Raw genomic sequence first — 11,469 nt, forward strand, 5'->3', positions numbered from 1 at the left:
CTATCTGACACTACGGTCCCTACCAGGTCCCACCTGTGCTACTAAAACTCACAGGCCTCGCCCACGGGTCTCACCCGCCTCTATCCTTCTAGTCTCGCTTGTCTAACCACTCTCGCACGGGCCTCACCCACGGGTCTCACTCAACCATACTACTGAGCAACCCTGCTCTCCGGTCTCACCTATACTGCTACTCTCATACAGGCCTCGTTCACGGGTCTCACCCAACTACATCCTGGAGCGGCCTCTCCCAAGGTCTCACCTCTTTAGGGCTATACAGGCAAGCTCCCTACTATTCTCAACCACTACCCATTCCTGATCCCTATCCGATCACTAGGAGATAAGGGCATCGCCCTAACTCCGCTAACGAAGCTACTTTGGAATGCTACGACTTACCCGCAGTCTTACATCACCTTCTACCTCTAACTGCTAGTGGATGTTACGGCTGCCCCGTAGTCTTACAACACCTTCCACCACTGACCGCTGCTGGAGAAGGTTGCGGCTCTCCCGCCGCTCTACCATGCTCTACTTGCTGCCACTGCCACTGTCTACTAACACGAAAGCATCCCATGCTATCTGTCCTCAAGATTCTCATCCCGACCCACTCGAGTCCTACAGGCGATCCTCCAACCTGAATTCCCAACCACGTACTAACCATCACCATTACACATACTAACTGATGGGGAGTTTCTCAAACTCCCAACCCTGAACTCCTCAATCCATCAAACATTATACTACTTCTTTTCCTTCTCAGAGATCGCGTACTCATTCTGGATCTGCGTGCTCTTACCCTTGTACACTCGGAGGTTTCTCCCCCACTTCGATCCTGCTTACACCTTGCTGCTCAATGCTCGAAAAGAAATCCCGATCCTTGCTAGCATTCCATAATCAATCTGCTGAGGAACCCCAAGCCTACTATAGCTAGGGATCTAACCAGTCCATTTCTAACACTATACGGCTCCGAACTAGCGAGACATACCAAGTGTAAGTCCCTAATCTACCTGTGTATCAATCAGATCCATTTGATGGTGCGGAATCCCAATCAAACGGCTGATGTCAGATAAAATAGAAGAGGATAAGAAGAGGAATAAGATGAATCTCAATGTATTAATGAATAGAATGATGATCCGGATACAAGAGATTCACATACACACTAACACACAATAGTTCTTCTATCTCTCTGGCCGTAAACTCTCTAGGGTTCATCAAATGTAATTCCTCACACCCCTCACCCCTATATATATATATATATATATATATATATATATATATATATACACAAGAATATGGGCCGGTGGACATGGGCCGTAAATGGGTTTATGGCCGTAAGGTGTTTACGGCTGTAAACTCAACCGTAAACTCCAAAAATATTACTGAAAAATATAATTGCCCAGAAAAACAAAGTATAAACCATATTTTTGACCCAACAATCTCCCCCTTGGTTTATAGCTTTCTTTTCTTAATTGACCCAACAAGCTCCCCCTAAAAAGTAGTTGGCTCTTCTTGTCAATCTTCAATGAGAGCTTGGCTTCAGCATTTATCTTCAATGAATGACTTCATCTTGAGCACTTGGGCAATTCTTCAAGATTTGGAAATGAACGCACATTGGGTGAGGATGCTTGATGTACTGATTCTTGAAAGATGACGCTTTCAGCTTGAGAATCTTCAGAGAGAACTTCAAAGAGAAATAATTTTCTGGATCACTTCAGCAGGTACAACGATAGCAGCAGACTGATTGAGGAGGCTTCAATGCAATCTGTCACATATTCTTCAATTTCAGCTTCACCTTGCTTATGGGGTTGAAAGATTGAATGTCGAAAGAATAATCTTCATTTCTTGCTTCTTCGAATGCGAATTCTTCGATGCTCACGGACGAAGCATCGGCTCAGAAATCTTCAACACAAACTCCATGAGTCTTATATATACCTGAAATCACTTTTCAAGACAAAACAAAACTAAAAGAAAACTTAGCACACAAACTAAAACAGAAACAAAAGTATTTTTGGATTTTTGATTTTTCTGAACAAGAAATAAAACAGAAATAACACTATTTTTTTTTTTCATTGTTTTAAATTTTTAATTCTCCCCTAATATTTAAATTAGAAGAAACTATGACAAATTTAACAAAAATAAAAAATGATATCTAACTTTAAGAGAGATTTGGGATCAAAGTTTTTAGACATCCTTTATCCACTTGTCGGTACCTTCTATCTTCACGTCTTTGTCTGGTCGATCACCGATATTGTTGTCCACTTAAACACGAAAAATTGTGACAAATTTAGGACATACTATTTGTTACAAGACAAGTGAACTTAAGTTCCTAGATATTATATCTGATCCTAAGTTCCTAGATACTATATCTTAAGGACCATTCATCTAACGACGACCGGGGATATTGTGGTCCACCTAAATTGAGCAGCAAGATCTATAGACAATCTATACGTGTTCAATTTTAAGTGTACTAGAACGTGTTTCCCGCTTCCTGATATGCCCCAGCCATCAAGAACTTCCAGAGTACTCCTTACACCGGGTGAGCAGACAACCATTCAGAGAGAGGATAGATTCAGAATTCTTTTACTTATTGTTTCAGAGGGGTTGAGAAGTAGAAGGTTGCATATGCTGTGTACCAGGTCGGATTAGAAGTCACGCAAAGGAGACAACATATGGCTAACAGATAAGAGGAATTTCATATATATAACATGCAGAGAAATAGAGTTGCATATGTTGTGTACCAGGTCGGATTGGAAGTCACGCAAAGGAGACAACATATAACTAACAGATGGAAAGAAAGAAAATGATATTCTACAGACCTAATTTATCGAAATTTACCAATCGCCCCATCCAACCGGAATTAAGGACAGAATCCGTACATCGGGGAAAAGTTAAACCACGGTTCCAAGTACGGGTTCATTTAATGTGACGAGTGGATTCCCATATATATCTCCCTGCTCAACCTATCTGAGTGTCGTATTGTCAGGCTGAACGGATCTAACTAGGTCAAGATTTGTCAAGTCTATAAATTTCCTAAGTTCAACTCTGCCTAGTCATGTCCATTTTAAAAAATTTCGTGCCTACCGATGCATCAAACCAGAGCACAGACCCTTCAACTTTGGGTACGTTACGCAGAATCAGGTTGCTTGTTATCACATGATCATATCACTTCCCAAAACATCTCCTTCAAGCACATTTCATAACCAACATATATTTTTTTATTTTCTAATTTTCTAATGTTTTTGGATTTTTTAAATTTTCTAATTTTTGTTTTGTTTTTATTTCTCCCCCTTAATTTGTGCATAGGAGAGAAACGAAAGTAAATGCGTAAATTTAAACTATCCTAAAACAAAAATTAGTCTTTAAAGCGAATCAGCTTAAGAAAAACTAAGGAGTATAGAGAAGAAAATTCAAACCGTAAGTCACCGATTGAATTTGCATTCAGGAGGTCTGAGAACAGCAAGCATAATCTCAGAACAGATCCGAAAATTCTTCATATCCTTAAGCACTAACTCCATTTGTGATCTCTTCCTTTCCCGCAAAAGGACACATACTCTCAACAAAAGGTCCGAATGTTGTACAGTTGAGAGATGTCCCCAATCATATGCCAGGGGCATCCACTACCAACAAACCAAAGTCTGATGATATGCCTCCATAGCTGCTCCGACACAGAGCGAGATTAGTTGGTCTTTGGAACCCAGTCCATTTTGAAACTAGGTCGACCTTTGTCATCAACGCAAGGTACTTTCTCCCATGACATGTCCTGTTTATCACAAACAGAAGATATAGAAATATTAGAATCGTTAGAAGATTTGGGAGATTGAGCCTTCGGAACCCATCTATATTCAGTTTAACCCATTTCTTGTTCGATCTGATGGGTGGCTCAGTACTTGCTTTTGATCTTGATGTCGGCCTTTGAGATGACTTTGATTTTGGCTTCACAGGAGCATCTCTTGGATTTGGCTTCTTGGCCGGCATTCCCTTATTTCTCTTGGGATTCAGATTCTTGGCCTTGTAGGTTTGATTCTTCGCCTTTTGCGCGTTCTAGTCGCTATTGTCTGAACGTGACCTTGAGGGTTTTCTTTTGAAAAATCTCCCTCTTGGCTTGTTCTGCCATCCTTGTGTGCAGTAGGGAACATATGCGCGATTATGACAATTTCTAGAAATGTGTCCAGGTGTTCCACAGTGAAAGCATGTCTTTTTCTTCACTGTAAAGTTATTTCTTCCTGCCCCTGGTGGCGTATCCTTGCCTCGTTTCTTGTTGTTCCCACATGCACACTTGCAACAAGCACTCTGTTGCGTTGGAATTGGAGGTTTGTATTTCTCAACGGCAGGTTTGTTAGGAGTAACATAATTCGAAGCAACAGATTCTGAGTTCAAGGTGTCACTGGTTTGTTCAGTAGTGCTCTCCTTATTCTCATCTTCTGCTACTTTACCTGCACATGAAGTAGAAACATTAGTATTTTCAACATTAATAACTCCTCCTGACATAAATCCAACTGGTTTTCCATATTTAAGATGTGCCTCCCTGTCAATTTCTTCCTGTGTCATAAGAATGGATGTTTAGTTATGATTGAAAGGAGGAGGAACATTATCATACCCTAGACTGTTGTTTTGATTATCTTTAAATTTTATTTGGGTTTCAAACAAGGACTCGACTGTCTGACTTGATGCAGTATAATTTTTGAAACTGACATCTGTTTTTCCATACTTAATTTTCAATGTGTCAAGTTCTTCAGTTACAGCAACAAGTTGTCTCTTAATATAGTCATAATTTTCACACTTGTTGCTATACTCTTCCTGAAGCTTCCTAAAGTCCTTGGTTTTTGCTTCTAATTCAACCTTCAGGGGTTTTTGTCGTTTCCTGAGTTGATATCCTTCATATCTCAGGTCCTCAACTTCTCTTTTTAATAAATCAATTTGTTCCCGAAGAAATTTAATAGTATCTTCACTAGATATTGTACATGAAACTTCACATGATTGAGAACCTGAAACTTCATTGACCGAGATGTTTGCAGAACTCATTGTATTTCCACACTTCAAAGCATCAAGTTCTTCAATTACATCAGCAAGATTAAGACGATTGAGATCTTTTGTCTTCTAGATGATAGCCACGTCCATATCCTACGATTTCGGAAGTGAATTCAGTAGCTTTTTGTTTATCTCAAACTTAGTCAAGAAGATCCCAGCTATATTCATCTCAGTAGTAAGTGTAATAAATCGCTGCAACTGAGTTTCGAGGGTTTCTCCAGGGATATAATCGAAAATGTTGAAATTTTGTCTTAACATATCCTGACAACTCTCTTTCATGTTTTCAACTCCCTCGTAGACCTTAAAATCAATTAAAAGCACAACTAGAAGCTAAAATAAAACTTAAAAGTCAAACCCTTTGATTATAAACCTCAAAAGTCAAATTTTAAAAAGTTATACTCAAAAGTCAAACTTGAAAAAGTCAAACTTAAAAGTCAAACCGAAAAGTTAAATTTAAAAATTTAAAAGTCAAACGAGAAAGTCAAAGTTTAAAGTCAAAGGTCAAACTTGGAAGTCAAAGTCAAAATTTAAGGTCAAAAGTTAAAAAAAAAATAAAAATCAAAAATTAAACTATAATTTTATTTATTAATTTTAATTTAATTTATTTATTTATTTATTATTATTATTATTATTATTATTTATTTTGGATGAAAAAGAAATTTAAAATTAAAAGGAATTGAGTTTTGGGGTTAAAAGTGTCAAAAATGCGAAACTTGAAGCGAAACAGGCGGGTTATATTTTAAATTTCGGAGGAATGAAACAAGAAGCTTGCTAGTTGAGATGGTAATGCTCTGTGTTTGGGAGTTTGAGGTCGCGGGTTCGATCCCCAGCAGCTCCAAAGTCGCTTCGGATTTTTTCAAATGCGAAGCGAGGGTGGTTCTTGCGAGGCTGCGCTTGCGAGACCGAGAACTCAGAAGCCGGAAACGTGCGAGATCGAGCCGCAAACTGCTGAGCCCTATACTCCGAGCCGAGGCCGTGAACTCCTCGGAAACCCTAGCTGTTGGCCGCCACCCCCTCGCAGGTTACGACCAAAAACAGTGATTTTTGCCCTTTTTTGCTCCAAAACTCGATCAAAAACCCTTTTTTATGAAAAACACGAAGAACAAACCCCCCTTAATTTTTACAGATCTATCCAAAAACGCAAGAATATTTCAAAAATAAGATAAAAAAATGCCTCAAATCTGACAAAATTGACTGATACAACTTGGCTCTGATACCAATTGTAAGTCCCTAATCTGTCTGTGTATCAATCAGATCTGTTTGATGGTGCGGAATCCCAATCAAACGGATGATGTCAGATAAAATAGAAGAGAAGAATAAGAGGAATAAGATAAATCTCAATGTATTAATGAATAGAATGATGATCCGGATACAAGAGATTCACACACACACTAACACACAATAGTTCTTCTATCTCTCTGGCCGTAAACTCTCTAGGGTTCATCATGAAACGACCCAAAAATTTCGAATTTTATTATAACAAAACCACGAAACTGAGTATCACATAATAAAAACCATATGTTGCGTGTTTCAAAATCCATAATAAAATACTGTGAGAAAAATGTATCACAACTATATCCAAACATATCAATAAACTGAATCAACTCCCAGGACAAAACTAAAGCTGTGGTGTGTGCGATGCCATCATCCCGAGCTCTTCCCTTTGCTTGCAAAAGTACCTGAAACTAAAACTGAAACTGTAAGCACGAAGCTTAGTGAGCTCCCCCAAACTACCACATACCATACAAAACATATAAAGCACATACTGGGCCTTGCCCACTACATCGGACCGCAGTCCGGAACTAGCTGCATCGGACCGGAGTCCGGAACTAACTGCATCAGACCGAAGTCCGGAACTAACTGTATCGGACCGAAGTCCGGAACTGACTGTATCGGATCGAAGTCCGGAACTGACTGATCATAGCATAGCATAACACATATCAACTAACATAGGCACATATACTGCATCGGACTGAAGTCCGGAACATATAACACACAAACATGCACGAATCACATAGACATCAAGCATACTGAACTACTGCTTCGGACTGAAGTCCGGAACTACTACTAACAAAACGGGCCGGCATTGTGGCCGTAGACGCGTTCCTACTGGAAGGAAACTCACCTCGTGAACTGGTTGCTGTGTGTATGGCTCTGGAAGCTAACTGCTGCTGCTCCGGTATCTCCCCGGCTACAAATCCATAAACACACTCAATCAAAAGCTAATCACTGCATTGGGGTAAATAGACTCTTTTACCCTTGGTCAAAGTCAACTCTCCCGGTCAAAGTCAACCTACAGTTGACCTAACTCGCCGAGTTGGGCCGCCAACTCGCCGAGTCCCTAGTCTCACTTCTCAACCCTACTCGTGGCTACTCGTCGAGCATGGCATCGACTCGACGAGTACCCTCTCGATTCAAAAACTCAGACTATCTGCATCCGACTCACCGAGTCATATGAACAACTCGATGAGTTGTTCTTCGATCTAAGAAGATTGTCTTGGACTCGCCGAGTTGTATGAACAACTCGTCGAGTCCCACCATTACTGAGTCTACCCTTCGACTCACTGAGTCCATCCTACAGCTCACTGGCCTCCACTCGGAATCACTCAAAGGGTAAAGATCGGGGACTCGCGACCGGACTCGCCGAGTCCGAAGAACGACTCGCCGAGTCACATGCATGCAGATCCTAAAAACTCGATTCTGATCAAAACCACCGCATACATTTTATAGATCTGAGCTTCCTTAGTTCGATTAACACGTAAAGATTCTATCTTTACGTGTCCAAAAGCATCAATGAAGATTATAAGGCTCAAAAAGCATGATAAAGGCTAGATCTAGGGTTCTTATGCAAAGCAACTTCAAAAAGGCAATAGATCCGGGCTCTACAACTCCTAAATGAACAGATCTAGGGATATCTCGACCTATTAAGGCATCCATACAACTATAAGGTTGGAAAAATACATCAAACTAGCCCTAGAAATGATCTAATGGAGGTTTTAAGCATAAAACAGGGGGATTCCAAGAAATACCTCAATGAACTCTGATTTTGACCTTGGATCTTTGCTCTACACCTCTTCTCCTTGTTCCTTTCTTCTTCTTCTTCTTCAAGCCTTCAAGAATCCACACAAAAACACTTAAATCAATCAAGGAATGGATTAGGGTTTCTCACAGCTCTCTGAGGGTGAAGGAGGCGAGTTTGGGGCACATAACATTGCTTAAATAGTGAGCAACCCGGGGATTTAGGGTTTCATCCTCGCAGGCAGACTCGCCGAGTCCCGAATATGGACTCGCCGAGTCGCCGACTAACACGTGCTCGAAAACTCGACCCTACTCGACGAGTCAGGCCATAGACTCATCGAGTCCCTCTATAAAACATCTAAATAAATTCCACGAGAGCAACATACCAGAGATGGGGCGTTACACATCAAATCTAATTCCTCACACCCCTCACCCCTATATATATACACAAGAATATGGGCCGGTGGACATGGGCCGTAAATGGTTTTACGGTCGTAATGTGTTTACGGCCGTAAACTCAACCGTAAACATGACCGTAAACTCCAGAAATATTACAGAAAAATATAATTACCCAGAAAAGCAAAGTATAAACCATATTTTTGACCCAACATCAAGTCCCTCCCAGGCATGCTACAGTTACTACATCCTAGTAACCTTCTCCAATAGAGCCCATCCCTTAACTACTATTCAAATATCCAAGGTATGCAGATGGCATATAACTCAATCACAAGCAAGCCACACAAAATTAAAATACTCATACTGATAATGATGCAGAACCATAACAATATAATCATGCACAAATAAAAGGACAGAAAACGGAAGTCGCATACCTGCAACGTCCGGCGCTACTCGCGTCTCCAAGGTGGTCATCTGAAAAGCCCTACCTCCTAACGCAGGCGCCTCTGCACGGCTCTGACGGCCGTCTTGATGGGTTTTATGCATAAGAAACATTCCTATGTGCTCATACAAACCCTAATGCTTGGATCTAGGTTTCACTATTGAACATGCTTTGATTCCAAGACTTACAAACCCTAATCTAGCATATAAACAACATAACTAACATATAGAATCAGATCTAGATGTTTACCTCTTCAATTGTTGGCTTAGATCTTGTATATCTTCTTCTTTTGAGCCTCACAAAAGCAACTCCTCTAATGGTTCACAAACCCCACAAGCAAGAAGGCAATATGAGAGAGGAAGAGGGAGGCTAGAATTCGGCCTAAGGTACTCTTGGAATCAAGTGGTCGCCGAATTCATGCCCTAGGGGTCATATTTATAGTTACAGATTACTAGGGTTTCACTCTAAACACTAATGAACAGCTTAACCACAAAGCAGTCCATGGAACCTTCTGGAATAAGGCCCTTGGACGAAAATATGATGGTTACCCATCATAATTTCGTTCCCCCTTAAGCCCATTAGGTTTCCTTAACCTAAAACTCCACTATCACACATTTGACAGTTTATACCCCTTTGTTCAATTAATCTCTTTTGACCACTAAATTAATTCTTAATTAATTTATGACCAATACTAATTAAATAAATATGATTTCTCCTTTAATATGTTATTCTTATAATATATTAATAAATCATAATACTCTCTCTTTCTCCTTAAATTACCTTGTCAAGTTGCTATGGAGAAGGCAACCCAAAAGGACCATGCACAACCGGGTCAAGTACATACCAAATATAGTTACGGGCTTAGACAATATTCCAACAGTCTCCCACTTGGATAAGTCTAGTAACTATATCTCACATATGACTTCAGAATCCGATTAGCAATCGTAGCTCTTATACTTCGCTGTCAACTCTGATCAACTTGTCCTTTAGATAAGGGATCGTATAATCCTCTGTTCTGGATACTATGCAGACAATGCTTATTGTCCAGCAGTAGTTCCTTGATTTCCGATTTGTTTGACATAGAATTTAGTTGAACACATCAACTTCATTCTGACCGGGCCCGGCACATAAGTCAAACCAAATCATCAAGTGGCCAATATATCACTTTTATCCTCATAGAATAAAAGGAACAGATCAACTTCGACTCATATGCATCTATCATTTGCTAATGGATCACACACAATAATGTGTTTTATAACATCAAGTTACTGATGCGATTACACATTATCAATGTATAACCAACCAGCAAACAACAACCATATCCATCCTATTGCTCCCACAAGATCAACCTGGAAGAAGGAGCAAAGCCGGTTGTACAACACCAAAGAAGACTGAACCCGAATATGCAAGAAGTAGTCAAGAAGGAAGTGGTCAAGCTCTTAGATGCGGGAATTATATATTCCATTTCCGACAGTCCATGGGTGAGTCCGGTCCAAGTGGTGCCCAAGAGAGGAGGGATGACGGTCATAACCAATGAAAAGAACGAGCTAATTCCGACACGAACGGTAACCGGTTGGAGAGTGTGCATCGATTATCGAAAGCTAAACGATGCCACTCGTAAAGACCATTTTCCCTTACCTTTTATTGATCAAATGCTAGAAAGATTATCGGGCCATAGCTATTATTGTTTTCTAGATGGATTTTCGGGGTAATGGACCAAGAAAAGACCACATTCACTTGCCCAAGTGGGACTTTTGCTTATAGACACATGCCTTTTAGGTTATGCAATGCACCCGCGACTTTTCAAAGGTGCATGACAGCTATATTCCACGATATGGTGGAAAAATTCATGGAAGTTTTTATGGACGATTTTTCCGTTTTTGGATCATCTATCCATGATTGTCTCACTAATCTTGACTTAATGCTTGCTAGGTGTGAAAAAACCGACTTGGTACTCAATTGGGAGAAATGCCATTTTATGGTCAAGGAGGGTATAGTGTTGGGCCACAAGATTTCCAAAATGGGAATTGAAGTGGATAGGGCAAAGATTGACACTATTGCCAAATTACCCCCACCAACCAATGTGAAGGGCATTAGGAGTTTTCTAGGACACGCGAGTTTTTACCGGCGTTTCATAAAAGATTTTTCCAAAATAACTAGACCTCTAACACAACTACTACTAAAAGATGCACCATTTAATTTCACTAAAGAGTGTTTAGAGGCATTTGAATTTTTAAAGGAAAAACTAACTAATGCCCCGATCATTATTGCACCAAATTGGAGCTTACCTTTTGAGATTATGTGTGATGCTAGTGACTATGCATTGGGAGCTGTCCTTGGTCAAAGGGTTGATAAGCACTTTCAACCCATATATTATGCTAGTAAGACTCTAAACCCGGCCCAAGAAAATTACACCACCACTGAAAAAGAATTACTAGCTGTGGTGTATGCCTTTGACAAATTTCGCCCTTATTTGGTTTTATCTAAAACTACTGTTTTTACTGACCACTCGGCTATCAAGTATTTGTTTTCCAAACAGGATGCCAAGCCAAGACTAATACGATGGGTGCTACTTCTTCAAGAATTTGACATAG

Source organism: Lactuca serriola, chromosome 5, assembly GCF_051521515.1.
Source record: "Lactuca serriola cultivar US96UC23 chromosome 5, Lser_US96UC23_V15, whole genome shotgun sequence".
NCBI classification, from domain to species: Eukaryota; Viridiplantae; Streptophyta; class Magnoliopsida; order Asterales; family Asteraceae; genus Lactuca; species Lactuca serriola.